This window comes from Xenopus laevis, chromosome 4L (assembly GCF_017654675.1).
Source record: "Xenopus laevis strain J_2021 chromosome 4L, Xenopus_laevis_v10.1, whole genome shotgun sequence".
Taxonomy (NCBI): domain Eukaryota; kingdom Metazoa; phylum Chordata; class Amphibia; order Anura; family Pipidae; genus Xenopus; species Xenopus laevis.
In genome coordinates, this window is record NC_054377.1 from 87,162,504 (window position 1) to 87,183,519 (window position 21,016).

The following is a 21,016-nucleotide window of genomic DNA, read 5'->3' on the forward strand; positions in this document are numbered from 1 at the left end:
TTATCAACAATGTAAACAGTCCTCTATGCCTAAGGCATAGAGGAGGGGCAGGCAATATTTGATTGACAGCTGAGATTTTTAAATGAGTTTACAACAGCTATGAACGCTTTAATAAAAAAAAAAAAGAATTTAGATTTCATTTTAATTTGGAAAGGACTTTTATTATACAGATTTTTATGTCTGGGTAACAGGTCCACTTTAAGACCTCTGGTTGTTGTATTATTATTAGTGCTTCGTCACTTGCTTGTGCTGATTATATAACTAAGATCAGGTTTGTGGGGGCCCTGGGCAAATAACTGCACCGCTGCACACTACAACCAGCCGTATGCGGATATACCAAGTGCTGTTTTTGCAATACCGCAACATTCAGATACTGCTGTTTCTACATATTATCTTGGCTTTTGCCAAGACTATCCATTTCTTAAATTAAGCTATTGAATCAAATATGCCTGAAGATTCAGCCCGTAAAGCCAAAGAAATAACATAATTTATTATTTTTCAAAGCAATGCATTTGCCTTAGAAAAGACTCTAGAAGACTGTAATTTCTTGAAATACAGCTCTGTATAATATAAAACGTAAAAAAAACCTACAGATAACTTGCAGCTATAAAGCTATGAATAAAAGTACATATGGGGCATATTTATGAACATTGAAGGCCCATATCAACCAATCAGATCTTTGTTTTTTGTTTGTTTTTTATCGATGACTGATCAAATCTAATTGATGATTGGTTGCTACAGGCATCATAACTGGCATTGTTTGTCTATAATGTTAGTGTGTAGCACACACCACTGAGGTATGTCCCTATAGCTGGCCATAGACGCAAAGATCCGATCGTGCGAATCGTGGATTCGTACGATTTTCGGACCGTGTGTGGAGAGTCCCGTCATTTTTCGTCCGTCGGAGATCGGTCGTTTGGTCGATCGGACAGGTTAGAAAATTTCTGTCGCCTGCCGATAATATCTCTGCGTGTATTGCCGATCGTACGATTTTCAGAGGGAGACTGTCACTAGTGTTGTCAGACATAAGTATCGTACGATTGCTGTCAGGGGCAGAACATTGGGTGATCTGTTCTTATTTGATCGGAATGGTAAAGACTTTGATCTGAATGGTTAGTGGAAGGTCGGGAGATGGGAAATTCCGATCGTACGTTGATTCGTACAATCGGATCTTTGCGTCTATGGCCAGCTTATGGCAACCACAGGAACAGATGGGTCAACTATCATGTAACTGCTACTAACCTTGCATTTCACTTTGGCATATCATATTATATGCTGCTCTTTTTCATATTAATCCCTATGTAATTAAACTGCTGATTAATTCACTGCTGTACCTGTCCTGTATGCCAGTATGTAACTCAAGCCATTTTTACAGAAAGCAACAAAAGAAAATATTGGGTTCTTGTTAGCATTATAGAGATTCATAAGAGGATCTTCAGGGAAAACTAGGTTAGATCAAGAGGGGCCTAAAAAGCTGACTCCAAGCATAGGACAGCAGGGTAATCTTAGCCACAAGGAAAGCCTCACACTCCCAAGGAAAAATTTAATAGATAGGTGGTGCAGAATTGGGAGAGGGGTCACTGGACAAAGCAAAGAGGAATTTTAAACACCCGTGGCTTTCCATGGTGGGTTTTCAGCCAAAAAAAAAACCATGGTGGTGGTAACCAGCTAACAGGATGGTATGTACCCCTGAAAAAAAAGTGCCATCTCGCGGCTTCCTGACCCTTGAACTAGAACATGGCCTCAAAAAAATTCCAATAGTTTTCCAGTTTAGAATTGAATTGTAAACCCCTTAATTAAAAAACACTTTAAAATATAAATACATTTAAATTTAACATTCAGGGAAGCATCATCAATAAAGCAAACATTTTGTTTGACAAAGTCATACTTTATCCTGTGCTGAGCAGAACATATTGTCCCTTTAATTAAAGCACATTTTTATCCTTGTTCCTGGCTATGAACCTGCAGCTCGAGTCCCTCAGAGGATCAAATTTAGGACAGCTCTAAGCAAATTCTTACGCGGAGGCAAATTCAGCATATCTAAGAATATTAAAGGAAGCTTTCTATCTGACAAGCTTAGGGTAGGATCTGGTATTGGGGAAGCCTGAAATTATGGTTGTAGCTTCACAATGAAACAAACATGCATTATTCAGTGTATTCTTCATAAAACTTAAACATGACAAAAAGTATTTACTATATAATCCAATTAAGTTTCCATGCATTTTCATATTTTTCTACATTGAAATGCCTTTAGGAAAGGTTAACTGTATTACTGGGAGAACCAATGCAGGGATGCTGGCAGTTTTGTACTTTAAACATGCTTGTTACTCCCTCAAATCCTCCTCTTACGCCTTTGATCAAACTCCTAGCTCTGTCCAACTCTGTCTGCTGACCGGATATATTCAGGTTTATTGTTTTAAAGGAGAAGCAAAGTAATTTTCCCTGTGGGGGTGCCAAATCTTAGGCACCCCCAAGTAATTATGTTAACTTACCTGACGCCCCAGGCTGGTGCTCCGATCAGCAGAATACTGCTGTGGCCTGGGGATATTCCAGCAAGCACCACTGAGTTATTGTGATCCTTCTTTTTTTCTCGTGGCTGCACGTGCGCAGTAGAGAAAAAGGCTGAACTTTAATGAAAAAACTGACTATTTCATTCTACTGTGCATGTGTCTGCCCGGGAAATTTTTGAAGAGTAAAGAAGCAGGAAGAGGATCGCTCCATGGTGCTCGATGGAAGAACCCCCGGCTGGTGCAGTTTTCTGACAGGAGCACCCAAGGGTGTCAGGTAAGTAAATGACTTTCCTGCTCCTTCAACATTAACTCAAGTACAAATTACAGAACTGAGCCTTTACTTTGGTTGAATAGGTTAAAGTAGGGAAATATAGTGTGAATACAGAAAAAAATCTGTGATGATGTGTCTGCCTATGTTAATGTGTAAGTTAACCAGGGACTTGGCTGAATATTGGGTGAGTGCTGATACTTGATGTGACTATAGATCAAAAACAAAAAAACTATAAATGCATGGAAAAGAAAGCTTTAGTACTCGAAGTTTCGGTGTTCGGTCTTTATCTGGAGTGAAAAACAACAGAGCACTCTCTCCCCATATCTATTTTAACCCTCTACTGGAGTTTTGGTGCCAAAATATGTTGCTAGGCAGCCAGAAACTTGCTCCTTTAAACTTTGAATGGTGCTTTGTCTTTCTAAGTATAATTTAGCTTCTACCATTGATATTTTCTAAAAGAATTACTCAATTCTGCTCTGAACCTAATGCTACATCTGCCCAGCCAAGGAGCCAAGAGATCTTTCTATTGCCTTTGTACATTTGGAAAAACTTTTTCCAGATACTTTAATTCTTTTGCCAAAGATACCTAAAGGATTGATTAATTGCTCAGAAGCAGGCCTAGGAAATATGATAGTCCTATAAATTTGTTAATGAGAATTGCTGCCCAGATTTAAAAAATCATTAATGGTAACATTGCTTAAAATACTTGTTCATAAATGAAGAAATAATACATTCTAAGATGATGAACTGCAAAGCTCAATTATGATTAAATGAAGAATCCTTATTTAAAAACAACAAATGATTCCCCATGGTATTTAAACCATTTTCTGTTGATTTTAGTTATATTCCTTTTCTATGACTTTGGTCACCAGTACTCAGGACCTGAGAAGATCAAGACAGTCAAAAAGCTCAGGGTGTCATTTTTTATTACACAGAATTTTCTATTTGGTACTCAAAGCTAAGGGCAAACAAGGCATATCCTCTACAAATCAAACACACACGACCATTCAGCCTGTCATTTGCTGATTTGGGCACTTGTCCATCAGTGGAAAATACACCTAATCTGTCATAAAGCTATTGTAAAGAACAACAAACCTTAGTGATTAATGTCTATCTGTACATTCTTTACATTATTAAAGGTTTGAGTTTGAGAGAAAAAAACAGTAGTATCAAAATGTGCAAGGAGGTACAAAAACTATCTCACATGGTCCCTTTATGCCTGAACTGTACTGAACACCTGTCTGTAACTGTGTGAGTGGATTCCTCTAAGTGTGTCAGCAAATTATTTTCATTGCATCATAAAAGCTGTTTGAAAGGAGATACAGTGACAACTGTTGCTACTAATCTCCACATGCCGTAAGTCTGTTAGGGTGGAGTATATTAGAAATACTTTGTTATCTGTTAAGAAACAGACTGTTTTATCTCTTATGGGCATTTCGGTGCATTCAAATATTGTAAAACTAAACATATTGGTTGACTTAGTGGTACAAAAGTAACACTGTTTAAATACTGTATCATGTATCCCTCTAAATAGAAGGAAGAATAAAAGTATAACTTTTTGAATACATTATTTCGTCTTGTCATATATGTACTCATAGTGTAAATAAAGAAGGTGCCATTTATTGTTGGAAATAGTCAACCCCAATATTTATAAACCACTGCTGCAATCTTCTGAGAAATTAACCAAGTAAAGCAACAGAGCAGACATAGCTGCTAACAGAGGAGAATAGGCTGCAGTGACGTATGGAACAAGGTTGCAACCTTGTTCCAACTAAAACACCTTCTGCCAGGCTGGGACAACACAAGAGACCAAATCACCTGGCTTGGCCATATCTGTTACAACCTGGTAATGGGAGATAATTCAAAAAAAACTTTCCTTTTTTCAAAACATACTAGGGGCATTAAGAGAGCTATTTATTAAGGGTCGAGTTGTTTTTTTTCCCGAAAAGTTTGAGGGTAGTTTTCAGATTCATTATACCCCGAAGCTCGAAATAGCTCAAATCAAAAATTCTCCAGCTAAAACTTGTCAAGATCATGTAGAAGTCAGTGGCAGAGGTCCCTTGAACCAGCCTTCATAATGTTCAGGGGGTTTTTGCTCGAAAACTCAATCAATTCAAGTGTTTGAGTTTTTCACGTCGACTACATTCAAGTTTTTTCATAAATTTGAAAACATTCGAGTTGTCAGTTTATTCGAGGTATAAAAAAAAACCTCACAAACTCGACCTTTGATAATTAACCCCTTAAACTCCTGGTTTCAATAAATAAATTATAGTTTATGCTCAAGTGGGTCAATACCTGTTTAAAGTAGACCCAACTGGTAGGGTGACTACCAATGGGAGAGGGCTGAATCTTGAAGACCAGTTACTGCAAAATTGAAGTCACATAAGTTATGTATAAAGAAAACACTAACATGTTGTAAATGGACAAAACAATAAGCCTGTGTGTTGTCCGTACCAACAAAACTTGTTCGTTAATCTACAGAGTTTACAATGTCTTGCTTAGTTGAAACCAATTTGAAAATATTATCCCGACTTCGCATTAAATTAAAATACTATTCTCCCTCCAGTGCCATCAAGTCAAAATAATTTCCATCATCAGTGCATAATTAGCATTGGAACAGTATTCTTCACATTTTATAAAAATAAAATAAAGGTTACGCAGGAAAAGTTAATGAGGAGACTGACATGCCATTTATCGGAGTTATATTAAATCTCTGGCTCGTCCAGATTTCTGACATGTTTACCCATGATTCCTTGTCATTAACAATCACTGCTTCTCTCTTTTTCCTATTGCTCTTGCTACTATAGTTTGGAGAATGTTGATCATATAGACTGGATCTTTCATGAATAAATGCTATAAAAAGCTGAATGTACCATAGCATATAGTTTTTTAAAGCAATAATGAGGCCATCTATTATAGTAAAGCTGCCATAAAACTCACAGAGTCACCCCAGAAATGTAGCTGAATCTTGCAAATGATTACTTTCAAATGCACATACATTTCCACATTTTCTGTAAACTAATTTTAGTATAGTTTTTCTTAGCATGATGAGTATTACTGCATCCTTCTGCAAGTTACAACCGACAGGTGATGCTTCTTCTGAATAACTGTGCACTTCCTACAGTGTCTCAATAAACCAAACAACTGAAGGGTCAGCTCTGTTTCTCTACATTGTATCCAGGCTTAGATGATTGCACCACTCCATTTATTTAGCTAACTGAGAATACAAACGGGATACAACTAGAAGAAATATACTCTTAACAACTCCCCCATCACAATTTCATCCCATTCCCAGAGCTTAGCATTAACTCTAATTCTGCTCTTTCACTATTCACATGCAATCACTCAATAGCAAGTGTATCAATGGGATGTTTCCAAGATTTGTTCATTTCCCTTACACTACATACTCAAAATTCAAAGTTCATTCACTTATCATATCATTGTACCTGTAAATTAGTAATCAGTAAACCACAAACCATCACTGATCTAATCTCAGGCTAATATACCTTACTATACATGTTTCTCTGCCCTCCTACTGCAATTTAATATTTAACCATTTATTATAATATTTAAGCAAATATATTATAAAAAGGCGATTCATTCAATTCATAGCATTCATGACAGAAGCTCCGGTTCATAAATACAATGTATAAAAACACATTTTTCTGGGGGGCGGAGCCAACTACGAGACATGGCGAGGTGTTTTAGACCGGCTCCGTGTTACATGAGGGGACATTCGGCCTCTAGCCCAACATAGTCGAATTTATCTGCCAACTACAGGTGCTGACCACGGTGGAGAACCAGTGCAGCCGACTCTATGGCTCCTAAAGCAAAAAAACCGACAGCTAACGACCTGCGCCTCCTCTTCCACCCTAGCCAGAAAGACCAAGATGGGGTCCAAGCTGGGAAACAGGTGGAAGGTGAGGAAGCTGAGAACATAACAAAACAAGATTTGCACCTGCTTTTTCAGAACATAGAGAAAATGGTTAAAGCAGAACATGCTAAAACCACTAAAGAACTTGCAGTGGAAATCACTACCCTAGGCAATCGGGTAGATGATCTGGAGAACCATGTGGACAGCGCTGCGGCCTACCTCCATCAGGTTGATAACATCACAGCCATTCACTCGCAACTCGAGCACATGCAATACGCTCAAGAAGATGCCGAAAACCGCTCCCGCCGAAACAATATCCGCTTGAGAGGGATACCAGAAACAGTGACGGATCTTCACACACTACTTACCGATATGTTCCAGGAGGTTTTACCGGACACACAACTGGAAAGGCTGGAGATGGATAGGGCTCATAGAGCTCTGCGGCCTAAACCAGGTACGGAAGAACGACCGAGAGACGTTATAGTGCGTATGCATTATTACAAGACCAAGGCGGATATCATACAGGTGAACTGGAAGTGGAAGGCCATAAAATCGCTCTGTTCCCAGACATGGCACCTGTGACTTTGGCTAGACGAAGAGAGTTCAAATCGCTTACGGAGCTCCTGAGACAATACAAGATAAACTTTCTCCTTACAAGCGTCTCATCAAGGCTGCACCTACACTATCCGAAACTTGCAAGATCAAGACAAGTTTTTACGGGCCCTGCACCTTCCAAATGAGCTACCATCCTCGATTAGACCGAATCGACTGAAACCACCACAATTGCGCCAGAGAGCTAAGTGAACCCTCTACTTCCCACGGAAGGTAAAGTAACGGTTATACTGGTTTGAAATCTCGATCCCCACATCATGGTCTACTAGGCATACCTATGTGGGAATTAAGCCCTGAAGCTTTGCTTCATTTTTGTTTACATTTTCTCCTCATCCGAGTAACGACTCTGAAACACCACCCCCCCCCTGGGGCCCGCACGTCTATAGACGGCCCCTACGGGCACGATAGCGGCCTGACCTACCCTCTTGTAGACTTTTGTTTTTGAGACGGGAGGTCCCCGAGTTATATTTGAAACGTATTTTATTTAATTTTGTCTTATTTTATATTTGTATTGTATTTACTCTTGCTTTGTATGTCATCTTTACTCTATACTCATCCTACCCACCCCCCTCCTACCCCAGTGGGACTCTCGCTGGTTTTGATCTCCACCCATGCTATACCTCACTCCAGCCTTGACACTAACCACAGACCCTCTATATCGCCACAATCTGATCTTAAAATAGCCACGTAAAATTGGAAAGGACTCAATAATCCGGTTAAACGCCGGATGGCCTGTCATGATCTGTTGTCTACGGGGGCACATATACTTCTTTTGACTGAAACGCACTTAGTGCGCAAAAAGGAACCTAACTATTGGCACAAAAATATCACAAAGACATTTTTTTCCTCTGCTAAAAACAAAACCAGAGGCGTGGGAATATTGTTGCATAAAAACTGTCCCCTTGAGTTTACAGAATCTCACTCTGATTCTGAGGGCCGAGTTTTGTTATTACTGGGTAACATTGGCAGTATGCCCTTGACACTGGTAGCTATTTACGCCCCTAACGAATGACAATCTGAATTTTTCAGTACATTGGAGTCCTTTATTGACAATCACAGGCATGGAGAGCTTATAGTGGCTGGAGATTTCAATTCTGTGCTTATACCCAATCTAGATAGATCTAATACCTCCACACAGCAACCTCACCCTACACCCAAAGCAACCAAAAGTTTATGTGCATTGGCTAAAGCTCAGTCCCTTCCGGATAACTGAAGGGACTGAACCCAGACAGTAAAGATTATACTTTTTATTCTACTCCCCATAATTCGTATAGCAGAATAGATCTTATTCTGGCATCTACCATACTCCTAGATAAACTGCTAAAATCCGAAATTATCCCATGTACGTGGTCTGATCACGATATCATGATGTCTGTATTCCTAATGAGTGACTCTAGACCTAGAGGGGAATGGAAATTAAATGAACAATTACTCAATGATGAGACAGTTATCCAGGAGATGAGACAGTTATCCAGGAGTTGACACAAGCTATTCCACAGTATTTTTCTGAAAATGGCATGGGAGAAGTAACTAAAGAAATGGTCTGGGCCGCACACAAAACAGTAATGAGAGGTTTACTCATGAAACACGCCTCCCGACTTCGAAAACTGAGAGACTATAGAATTAAACAGCTTAAAGTAGATATCCTCCAATTGGCTACTTCACATAAGATAGATCAAGACCCCTACACACTCAAACAGCTGATTGCTAAGCAGGGAGAACATATTTTGATAGAAAAAGCTGAGAAGGCTCTAAAGGGAAAATTCTTCATAAATCTGATGATATTTTGGGAGAATTTGCTCAGTATTATTCTAAACTTTATGATGGAACGACAGTACCAAGGAAGGATAGAGCTGCTGAAAAAGCTAAAGCATACTTAGCCGAGTGTGACCTGCCAAAATTGACACCTGACACTGCCCAAGCCCTCCAAAAAGACATCACAGGAGACGAGATCATTGAGGTAATTAAGCAATGTAAGTCAAGAAAGGCCCCGGGACCTGATGGCTTTACTATGCTATATTATAAACAATTTAAGGATGTATTATTTCCCCACAGGCTGTCTCTTTTTAACAATTTGTTACACAATAAAAGCCGTTTTCCTGCTGATATGCTAAGAGCCAATATCGTAGTTATACCCAAACCCCCAAAAGATCCTATGCTTTGCCAAAATTACCGTCCGATTTCTCTTACCAACACTGATGTTAAAATATACGCCAAAATTCTGGCTAATAGATTGGCACACGTGCTGCCGCAACTGATCCACCCTGATCAAGTGGGCTTTGTGTTGGGAAGAGATGCGGCGGATAACATCAGACGGACAACACACCTACTCCACCATGTCGAAAGCCTACAGATCCCCAGTGTCTTCCTTTCCCTAGATGCGAAAAAAGGCTTTCGACAGGGTGGACTGGATATTTATGAGAGAGGTCTTAGATTCTGTGGGCTGCACCACCCAATTTAGGGCGGCTATCATGGCCTTGTATGACGGCCCCACAGCCAGAGTTTGTAATGCAGGACACTACTCGGAACCCTTTGCTATTCAAAATGGGACGAGACAAGGTTGCCCTCTGTCACCCCTGCTCTTTGCATGGAACCTCTAGCTCAGAAAATCAGACTTAACCCAGATATCTTCGGGATTAATGTGGGGATTGACTCTTATAAAATTGCCCTCTTCGCGGATGATACTCTACTCTCACTTACTCGCCCACAAACCACATTACCTAATCTATTTAATGAAATCCACAAATATGCTGCAGTTTCGGGTTTTAAAGTTAACAACTCAAAGTCTGAGGCATTGGCACTTTCATTGACTAAACCTGTTCTAAAACTACTGGAACTGAATTTTACTTTTAAATGGCAGAAGGTGTCTTTTAAGTTCCTGGGAATTCTCCTAACACCCAAAGTTACTGACTTATATCCCCATAATTATCTCCCGATGATTAAGAAACTTATGTCTATTCTCAGATCTTGGCAAAACAAAAAAAACAATCTCATGGCTAGGTAGGCTACACTCTCTGAAAATGGTCATAGTTCCTAAAATACTGTACCTATTTCGCACCCTACAGATCCCAATTTGTAAGCCAGATATTGATAGACTTCAACGAGTAATGTTTACTTTTTTCTGGAACGACAAATGCCTTAGGGTGTCCCAACAGATTCTTATGCAATCTTTGCATCAAGGTGGCCTGAATTTTCCTAACCTCTATCGTTACTGGTGTGTGGCTCAGATGGCTCAAATGACCAAACTTCACCTACCCCCAAATACAGTTAGACGGGTATCCTTGGAGGCACAACTACTGTCACATTTGTCCCCTAAGGGTTTTCTATGGTACCCACAAGAGGTTAGACCCCCCATTTTATCTACTAATCCTATATTGAAACATACCTTCATGTTGTGGGATAAATTGAAACATAAATATAATGTAGGGCTTTGCTCAAATCCGTCTCCATTCACTCCATTATTCTATAACCCAGTTTTTCCTCCAGGACAGAATTTGCTTTCTTTCAGGTGGTGGATAGACAATGGCTTTCTTGATATCAATAGCCATACTCCATTTGGCAAAATTATTACTTGGGAGGATTTGAGATCCAAATACTCTATTCTTCTGCGTGAACATTATCGCTGCCTGCAACTCAGCCACTTTATCCAAACACACAGAGGTAAAACTTCGAACCCGAAAACTTTTTTTGAATTTCTGTGCGCTCACCCACACACTAAGGGACAAATTTCCTTGATTTATGCTCACTTTCGCTCCTATGCCACTCCAGATGAAAATAAATATATGGAAAGATGGGAAACGAGACTTAAGGTACAAGAGAAGGCTCAATGGGAACTGGCTTTTGACAATATTAGGAAAGCATCCATTAACACCATTATCAAGGAAAATGCCTATAAGCTACTATACGATTGGTACCTTACCCCAGTAAAGCTAAACCGAATATACCTCTCTGAACCTACTTGCTTTAGAGGCTGTGATGCACTGGGAGATGAACTGCACATGCAGGGCCGGATTTACATAGTGGGCGCCCCTAGGCCCACTGCCATTTGTCACCCCTGTCCCCTCCCCTTTTTTCGTGCAAATTTTCATCATCTGGACCAATGTGGGTATGGTTGGGCAGCATGCCGCCCCCCTAAAATCCTGCCACCCTAGGCCCGGGCCTAGGTGGCCTTTCCACAAATCCGGGCCTGTGCACATGTGGTGGGAATGCCCACTAATTTCTAATCTTTGGAAAGACATTTGCTCTCTTGAGTGATATCTTTAACAAAAAGATCGCACCGGACCCTTGGCTTGCCCTTCTTACCTTTCCGTCCGCGTCTCTCTCTAAGAAAGAATTTAAGCTCTGCTCCCATATATGCTTGGCTACCAGATGTGCTATTGCCCATAAATGGAAAGAAGGTATACCCACAATCCCGGAAATTAAACGCAAAATATGGTGAGTGTCCTCTATGGAAAAGCTTACAGCAATGATCCAACATAACATGGACAACTACACTACTATTTGGAACCCATGGATGCTCTGGACTGAGACGAACTTACGAGTTCCATCAAACTTGCCTGCAAACGCAACGTGACTGTCTTCTCATAATGTCTTTCATGATGTTCACTAATACTTATAAGGTTTTTGGTACAACTTGAAGTGGTGTATTATTCTTATATCTGATTGAGTTACGATGTCAATTGGCGAGAGTCCTCCCCCCTCCCCCCCTGTTTCCATCATTCTCTTCTTTCTTTCTTCCTTTTACTTATTTTTTCCTTATGTATTTAACCTTTGTTATATGATACTTTCACAATCCGATTACTACTACTTGTCATGAACCACTGAGATATTCTCTGACTTGTAAATCTCTATTTTCTCTTGTGACCTGAATGTTGAATCATATGACTGGATTGTGGAAGAAATAAATAAAAAGTTGAAAAAAAAACCAAAACATTTTTCTGAGTTTTTTTTTTCCAATTTACAATTTAAGTGTTAAGATTTCTATCTTTTTTAGAAAACATGATCACAGTAAAAAATCAAATTGCAACACAAAAAAAAAAAAGCAAAACTCAGCCCACTTAATAAATCAGCCCCTTTGTGTGTCTATAACAACATCACACAGCTTATATTAAAGTATTTATAAGAACATGAACACAGCAAGTGCCTTAAATTGATTTCTGTCCCCAGGTTCAGTCTGCAGTTATTTTTCCCTTTTCCAGAATGCAGACATTTTGTTAAAGTTAAAATGGTTCAATTTGACAGAGTATATACAAAACGGCTTCATTGTGCATCAGGGCCCCCTTCTAGAAATCTTGGAAGTCTCATGGTGTTTCTGCCAGTTAACTCTTCTGATATGCACCCTACATAAATACTAAATGCCCCGATATATTTCCTAACTACAGTATTGCATTGATGTTCTCTAGCCTATGCACTTTTCTCACCTATGCTTAGATTGTAAGCTCTAGTGAGAAGGGCTCTTTACATGTCTCATACATTATTATTATCATCCTTTATAAAGATTATACATCATTCACAGTATAGGTATGGTAGCCGTTATCCAGAAACTCATTATCTAGAAAGCTCCAAATCATGGAAAGGCCATCTCCCATTGACTCCACTTTATCCACATTTTAAAAAAAATAATTTCCTTTTCTTTGTAATAATAAAACAGTACCTTATACTTGTTCTTATCGAAGATATAATTAATCCTTATAGGAAGTAAATCCAGCCTATTGGGTTTAATTAATGTTTACATGATTTTCTAGTAGACTATGTTTACATGATTTTCTAGTAGACTTAAGGTATGAAGATCAATTATCCGGAAAACCCCAGGTCCAGAGGATTCTGGATAATAGGTCCTATACCTGTACTTGCTCCAGTGGAGCTTACAATCTAAGGTCCCTATCACAATTACTCCTAAAAGTAGTTTGTAGCAAGTGTTTTTCAATAGAGAGAGCTGCCTATAAAAGGCTGGATTTGTATATAAGGGGTCAAATACTTTTCAAAAGCGTTATCCTTTTGTAGGTAGGCTTCTGACTATTTGATTTGTCCAATTTTGTTTTGCATAGTATGAGTGGGGACATGGCTGTACAATACTATAACTGTGTTAAGTTCTACTGCTTCTATTAAGCTAGACTGATATGTTACTATTATTCTTCTTTATTTGAATAATGCTGGCATATCTCACAGGGACTTTGATTATACATCACTCACAACAGCTCCTGCTCCAGTGCATCTTACAGCCCCTATGATACCTACAGGGTCGGACTGGAGCATGGTGGGCCCACCAGGGTCCAAAATTCCCGGGCCCCCGCGCACATGTGAGAACTCCAGCGCGCACCACACATGTGCAAATGACAGCACATGCCGAGCATACGCGAACGTCAGCGCACGCCTCACCAGATATTTTTGTTTTGGGGCTCAGGAGCTTAGGGGCTGGGCCAGTGGGGGCCCACCGGGTTTTTTCCAGGTATCCCGCCGGCCCAATACGACGCTGGATACACACCAGTCAATTTTAGGAGCCAGATAATGGGATTGGATGCTTATTGATTGTGTGAGGAAACCAGTATAGCCAGAGGAAAGCCCACACAAACACTGGGAGAACATACAACATATAGGCAGTAATGTCTTTTAGCTATATATCGCTATAATTTCCTTGGCACTCCTTATAGTCTACCCACAATTCACTCAATTCTTTGCAAACTTGCCTTCAAGATATATCTTGTATTTATTTCCAAGACGTCAGCTATTTCTGCCTTTTTCTCAAAGAGAGAATATTTAGATATACCTCTTAAGCCAAGATTTACATTACTCTTCTTAAGATGGCCATATATACAGAGATCCGCTCGTTTGGTGACCGTGATATTGGGCTGGTAAGGGCCCAATCGGATCACAACAAGGAGAATAAGGATGGTTGGATCAAGGGCAGCATCAACGAACCAATGCTATCCTCGATCTGACAAATATTGATCTGGGGAGCCCCATAGACAGACCAAAAAGCTGCCAACTTAATGTCGGTAGCTTATATCTGTTCATGTATGGGGACCATTAGCCCTCTACACCCGCTCTTCCCATAATGGACTATCATGTATACATCATGACTTTATCCAGTATATTTCATTTAAGCGACTGCACACTACTACCAACATACACCTTGTTTAATTGTAGTTTGTTTTTAAACAACTTGAGTCATGGGGTTTTCAAGTGCCCCTTGCCCTCTTTTCATAAGTAGAACCTTAATTACACCATATTATATATATGGTGTAATTAAGGTTCTACTTATAAAAAGAGGGCAAGGGGCACTTGAAAACTCCATGACTCAAGTTGTTTAAAAACAAATTAACTACAATAAAACAAGCTGTATGTTGGTAGTAGTGTGCAGTCACTTAAATGAAATATACTGCACTGGGAGAACATATATATATATATTTTCCTATAGGCTTTCTATTGCTACCATGCATGCATACCATGCATATTGCTAACATGCATAGCAGTATAGGGGGAAATAAATTGAGTGAAAGGAGCAAAGACATTTTTGAGAAAGTAACATATATTTAGATATACCTCTTAAGCCAAGATTTACATTACTCTTCTTAAGATGGCCATATATACAGAGATCCGCTCGTTTGGTGACCGTGATATTGGGCTGGTAAGGGCCCAATCGGATCACAACAAGGAGAATAAGGATGGTTGGATCAAGGGCAGCATCAACGAACCAATGCTATCCTCGATCTGACAAATATTGATCTGGGGAGCCCCATAGACAGACCAAAAAGCTGCCAACTTAATGTCGGTAGCTTATATCTGTTCATGTATGGGGACCATTAGCCCTCTACACCCGCTCTTCCCATAATGGACTATCATGTATACATCATGACTTTATCCAGTATATTTCATTTAAGCGACTGCACACTACTACCAACATACACCTTGTTTAATTGTAGTTTGTTTTTAAACAACTTGAGTCATGGGGTTTTCAAGTGCCCCTTGCCCTCTTTTCATAAGTAGAACCTTAATTACACCATATTATATATATGGTGTAATTAAGGTTCTACTTATAAAAAGAGGGCAAGGGGCACTTGAAAACTCCATGACTCAAGTTGTTTAAAAACAAATTAACTACAATAAAACAAGCTGTATGTTGGTAGTAGTGTGCAGTCACTTAAATGAAATATACTGCACTGGGAGAACATATATATATATATTTTCCTATAGGCTTTCTATTGCTACCATGCATGCATACCATGCATATTGCTAACATGCATAGCAGTATAGGGGGAAATAAATTGAGTGAAAGGAGCAAAGACATTTTTGAGAAAGTAACACATGTAAGTAGGTAAGGAAAATACTTAATATATGTCAACCCCAAACATATTTTTTTGCCTAATAAAAAAAATACATAATTCTGAGCAACTTTGCAATACACATTTATTACAATTATTATATGGTTTTTAAGTAATTTCTATATGTTATGCTATTAAAATCAGTTTTTGTCTGTCCCTTTCTATTCTCTGCATTGGTGGCTCAGACTGCTGATACAATGTAAGACAAGCCACCTGATTAACAGACCTGTCTTGGGGGGGGGGACTAAGACTTTCGCAACATTGTTTTAAAAGTACCCACAGGAACGCACAGGAATGTTGTAGGCAGAAGAACAAAAATAAAGTCTAATAAAAATAAGGAATACAGCAAATGGACTTCTAAAGGCTCATGAGTGCAAAGTCTAAGATTTTTCCAATTAACTTACAGTTTCAAATTTATTTTGTGCAGCATAGAGTACAGACTGCCTTCTTCCCAACGTCCACATCATGGTGCAACATTTAGTTACAATGCATTTTTAACAAATGGAGATGGGTTCCCTAACCCTAGCTATCTTCCATGCAATAACATAATGGCAAAGAATTGAAAATAAACGAATGTGCTGTTCTAGTCAAAAAAATAAAATTTTTGTGCGATTTACAATAATTTTCTATTTTTAGTGACAGTTTAAACTGCTAACACTAGGCTTTTGGATCAACTAAGAGTCAGTAACCCTAGGGTCTACCTAATGCAGAAGGGGCATAGACACTGGACAGACATTTAGGGTCCCTATCATTCTGGCTTTCAAAAAGAGCCGCAGAGCTTATCACCTGGTAGTAGCAGTATGAAGTTGCCTAAAAATGTTAAAGGGGTTGTTCACCTTCCAAACACTTTTTAAGATTGTTACCCAGAAATAAAGAATTATTTCAATTACTTACCATTTTTTATTTTTTACAGTTTTTCTAAATCGGTTGAATGTTCCTGTCTCTGGTTGAGTCTGGCAGCTCAGTAATTCAGGTGCAGAATCTAAACTGTTAGAATTTTTAGTTGATACATTTCTCATTTCTCTCGCATCTCTGGAGTATTAGCAACTATTGTATCAATTCTAATAGCTTCCTGTAATGAAACACAGAGATTCTGCTCAGCAAGGCAAGATAAATGTATCAACTAAATATATAAATTTAGAACAGTTTACTAGGTCGGCAGCCAAAGCTGCTTTAGAAGGTGGAAAATAAAACTTTACACTTCAATAGTCACACATAGAAAATCATAAGTAATTGAAAAAAGTCTTTATTTCTGGTTAACAATCTGAAACCAACTGAACTGAACAACCCCTTTAATATCTTAGAAACCATTAAAAATCTATGTAAACTGCAAAAATGCTCTTGACCATTCTCAGTAACTTAACATCAATTAATGTGTTAAGGTTTGGATTCACTTTATGGACAAACCAGACAAATAGATAGATAGATAGATAGATAGATAGATAGATAGATAGATAGATAGATAGATAGATAGATAGATAGATAGATAGATAGATAGATAGATAGATAGATGGGTTCTACATATATTTAACAGATTAATGGAGAAAAAAACAACATAGCCAACACACACTGTTTCTGATAAACCTCTACTTTAAAACCTCTACTTTAGTCTGTGAATTCCTTTTAGTACAGCCGTTTTGTCTCAATATAAAATAGTGAGTTGATAAACACTTAAGTGTGCAACTTATTCTAATACTTAGCATAATATTAATTCATTATGTAACTAAAAGGGATACACTAGAAGTTCTGTAAGCACCCTTATTTTATGTGATGAAGAATAAGAAGATAGCAAATAACTAGACAAACTAAAGACTGTGATTGCAGTACATAGTATACAGTATACAAAACTGCTAAAATAAATAAACAGAGGCTCTAAAGAGAGCTAAAATCATTTTTGAAGAATTTAATATACATGCATACTAATATAAAAACCTTACTGATAATATACTGAGCCGTCAAACAAAGAACTAAGAGTTAGCCACACACTGGAAACATGCTGGACAGCTCCATCGCTTTTACCAAAACCCATTGGTAAATCCACTTGGCCAATTCTTACTTAAGCTGTTTTTGGAGAATGATTATTTTTTTCTGTCCTAAAACAGCAACCCTGTCATGATTTATAACAGGAATTCTATACACTGTATATCTAAAACAAGGATGAAGTTGCACATGGCAAACAAAAACATTAGCTAGCCTTTTTTTGTGAGAGGCAAAGTGGGATAAATAAGAGAGGTTTGTTAAGGAAATCATGCAGTAACTTAGTACTATTTAACATAGGAAATATTTAACAGAAAATTTCTCTATTTAAGTCTGTTGCTTTTTTCTACTCTTTAACTTTTAACTATCTACAGTCTCCACAATTATCTTTTTCACATGGATTTCTACCCTCCATATACTTAACTGTCTCTAGTACCAATAAATTTCATTGTTAATGTGACCAAAGATTGCTTAAAAGAACAGGCAGGATTTCAACACAAAAGGAATACGCTTTTAGTTCTATAACCACCACCTTATTTTAAGTGATGATGAAGAAGATAGCAAATAACTAGACAAACAAGACTGCGATTGCTTATAATAGTATAACATATATAAAACTGACAAAATAAATACTCAGAGGCACTAAAGAGAGCTAAAATCACTTGTGATGAATTCAATATACATACATACTAATATTAAATCATACTTATAATATTCTGAGCCATAAAGTACATCATATACAAATGGACAGCCAATGTTCCCTCTAGGTGGCCATACATGCTACAATTACAATCTTTCCCACAACCATCGGTCGTACAAAAGATCTTTTGTCCACTCTATTAACGTTAAGAGCGGAATCGTCAGATATGCAGGTAAAATAAAAAAGAATTATTTTGCTCTGACAATTCAGCATTAATGTGAATTGTCCTGTTCAATCAACAAGACGACTGATATCTAAAGGTGGCCATAGATGTAACAATTACAATCATTCTTGCGTCCATTCGTTTTTGCGACCAGTCACAGGAAAGATTGTTTGTTTTCTACCTGTATCGAATATTTCAGCAATAACAGTGGCCGATGTTCAGGTGCCTTCAAAGACACCCAATAAAAATTATCCAGCCAGCACAATTTACGAGCCGCCTGATATCTAAGTCTTCCGTCTATGGCCACCTCAAGGCTTTTTACTGATATCGTCGCTTTGTCTCCTACCACAAATGCACAGATTATCATACAAAAGATCTTTGGTGTGTGTGGCCACCATCTCAGCTTTGTGTGCAAAATTAATTATTTTGTGCGCACATTTTAAACGCATTTTTAAAAACTGTGTGCTCAGGTCAGAGTAAATGCAAAAATCTTGTGTTATCACATAAAAATCTTTGTGCACACCACAATTTCTTCTGTGTGCAGGCTTCACAATTTATGTGCACAAGCGCACAGCTTAGAGGGAACATTGCTGACAAAAAATATATATATATATAGAATCCGTAGAAAAAGGCGCACACCAGGATTTTTCAATAAAACTTCAAATTTATTAAATAATTTTAAAACAGGAACCGGCCAATGTTTCGGTCATTCTCTAAGACCTTTATCAAGATAAAGGTCTTAGAGAATGACCGAAACGTTGGCCGGTTCCTGTTTTAAAATTATTTAATAAATTTGAAGTTTTATTGAAAAATCCTGGTGTGCACCTTTTTCTACGGATTCTAGATCATGCAGCTTTTCTAGGGTAGCACCCAGGTATGTGATTTCTATTTTTTGAAACTCCATTGGATGGTGTGCGTTAGAACTTCGAATCTATATATATATATATATATATATATATATATATATATATATATATATATATATATATATATATATATATATATATATATATATATATATATATATATATATATATATATATATATATACACACAATTAAACACAGACACATAGTTAGAATTAGTATATGTTTTGCAACACAAACACTTATCCATCTCTCCTCATTGCAGTCTCTACCCTGAATCTAATATGTTATAAAGTTATAGTGGAGATACAGCCCACAACATCCTTTTCTATAGAACAACCAACTGCATACCCGTGGGGTCTGTAACGCATCTTTGTTTTGAACAAATGTATCATTCTACACACTATCTACCTGCATGCATTTATATCTAAAATCAATAGATAGACAGAAAGATGAATAGCTGGCATGTGCAGTCTGCGGTCCGGCCAGCTGTTAAAATGCAACTTCTACCATCCTCTGGCACATTTCAGCTGCCGCTAACATGTAGTTCGACAACAGCTGGAGGATGACGGGTAACGATCTGATAAAGACAGACAGATTGATGATATGGAACAATAGGTAGTTGTGTATGTGAGTGTAGGTATGAATGGCTCCAGTTAAACAGATGGAAAGAGTGCATTATTCAGCTGCAGGGGTACAGGTAGGATATGCTTGATACAAACAGATAAACACAAAGACACAGAGGGGCAGAATATAGCAGTGGCAACCATTATTTTGTAGCAGTACAACAAATGTAACAGTCATTGGTGCAAGTTGTAGTTCTACTGCTGAAGGGCCACAGGGAGGCCATGCCTCAGACAGACAACTATAAAGCCATGCAAACGCTAGAGTAGGATAGCTATATATATATATGTATATATATATATATGTATATATATATATATGTATATATATATATATATATATATATATATATATATATATATATAGATATAGTGATTAAAGGCAGAGGGAGATCTATAGAGAGGTATGAGAGACACAGAGCTGAGAGTGAGAGGTGTATATGTACAAAAAGCATCCAGCATCCTCTCTGTTGGAATACACTGTATTGCTGCCAATGGGCGGCACGATACACACACAGCCCGTTAGATGCGGATAAAGGCGCAGCTCTTCACTCACTTACCCCGGTTCGCAGCCCAGACTGTTACCTGCTGGCAGATGCCATAAGCCCGGGCAGATAGCGTCCTCTCCCCCGGGCCTGGACTGAACTCATTACGGCTCCATTGCCTGTGCCTGCCCGCTCCCCTTCTGCTCACCCGAACGCATCTCTCCCCGCTGAAGCTCTAGTCGCCCCCTCCCGTCAGGAAGCAAAGACTGGGAGTGAGATTCTCCCGTGGTTCAGCGGTCTTTCATGCTCCTCCCCCCGGCCGGCAGAAGGCGGGACTACTGTGTGTATAAACAACTGTGCTGGGGAGAACAGTCGGAGCTCAGGGCCGCCAATAATAGGGCAAATTGGAGATCTGCAAAGGGCCCATTGATTTCGGGGGCCCTCTGTGCCACTATACGTTTTTATTTCATTTTATTTTTTACAGTTTCCATGGTGCTCACTCCTGTCACTTTCCCTGCAGCCACATCAAATGACACCGACTGTGACAAGGAGAGAGCAATAGCAGCTGCACACAAAACTCTGGAGCATCCATTGACCGGCACTGACAATTCCTT

General features: G+C 38.7%; 1 protein-coding gene across 1 annotated transcript in view; it reads right to left on the reverse strand.

Annotated features, from left to right (window-relative positions):
• The window catches only part of b4galt2.L (UDP-Gal:betaGlcNAc beta 1,4- galactosyltransferase, polypeptide 2 L homeolog), a 103,175-nt gene extending 82,477 nt beyond the window's left edge, over positions 1–20,698 (reverse strand). The window contains exon 1 of the mRNA XM_018258368.2: positions 20,478–20,698. The gene's annotated coding sequence lies outside the window, so the exon portion shown is untranslated. The remainder of the gene's footprint in view (positions 1–20,477) is intronic.
• Between the last annotated feature and the right edge of the window lie 318 nt (positions 20,699–21,016).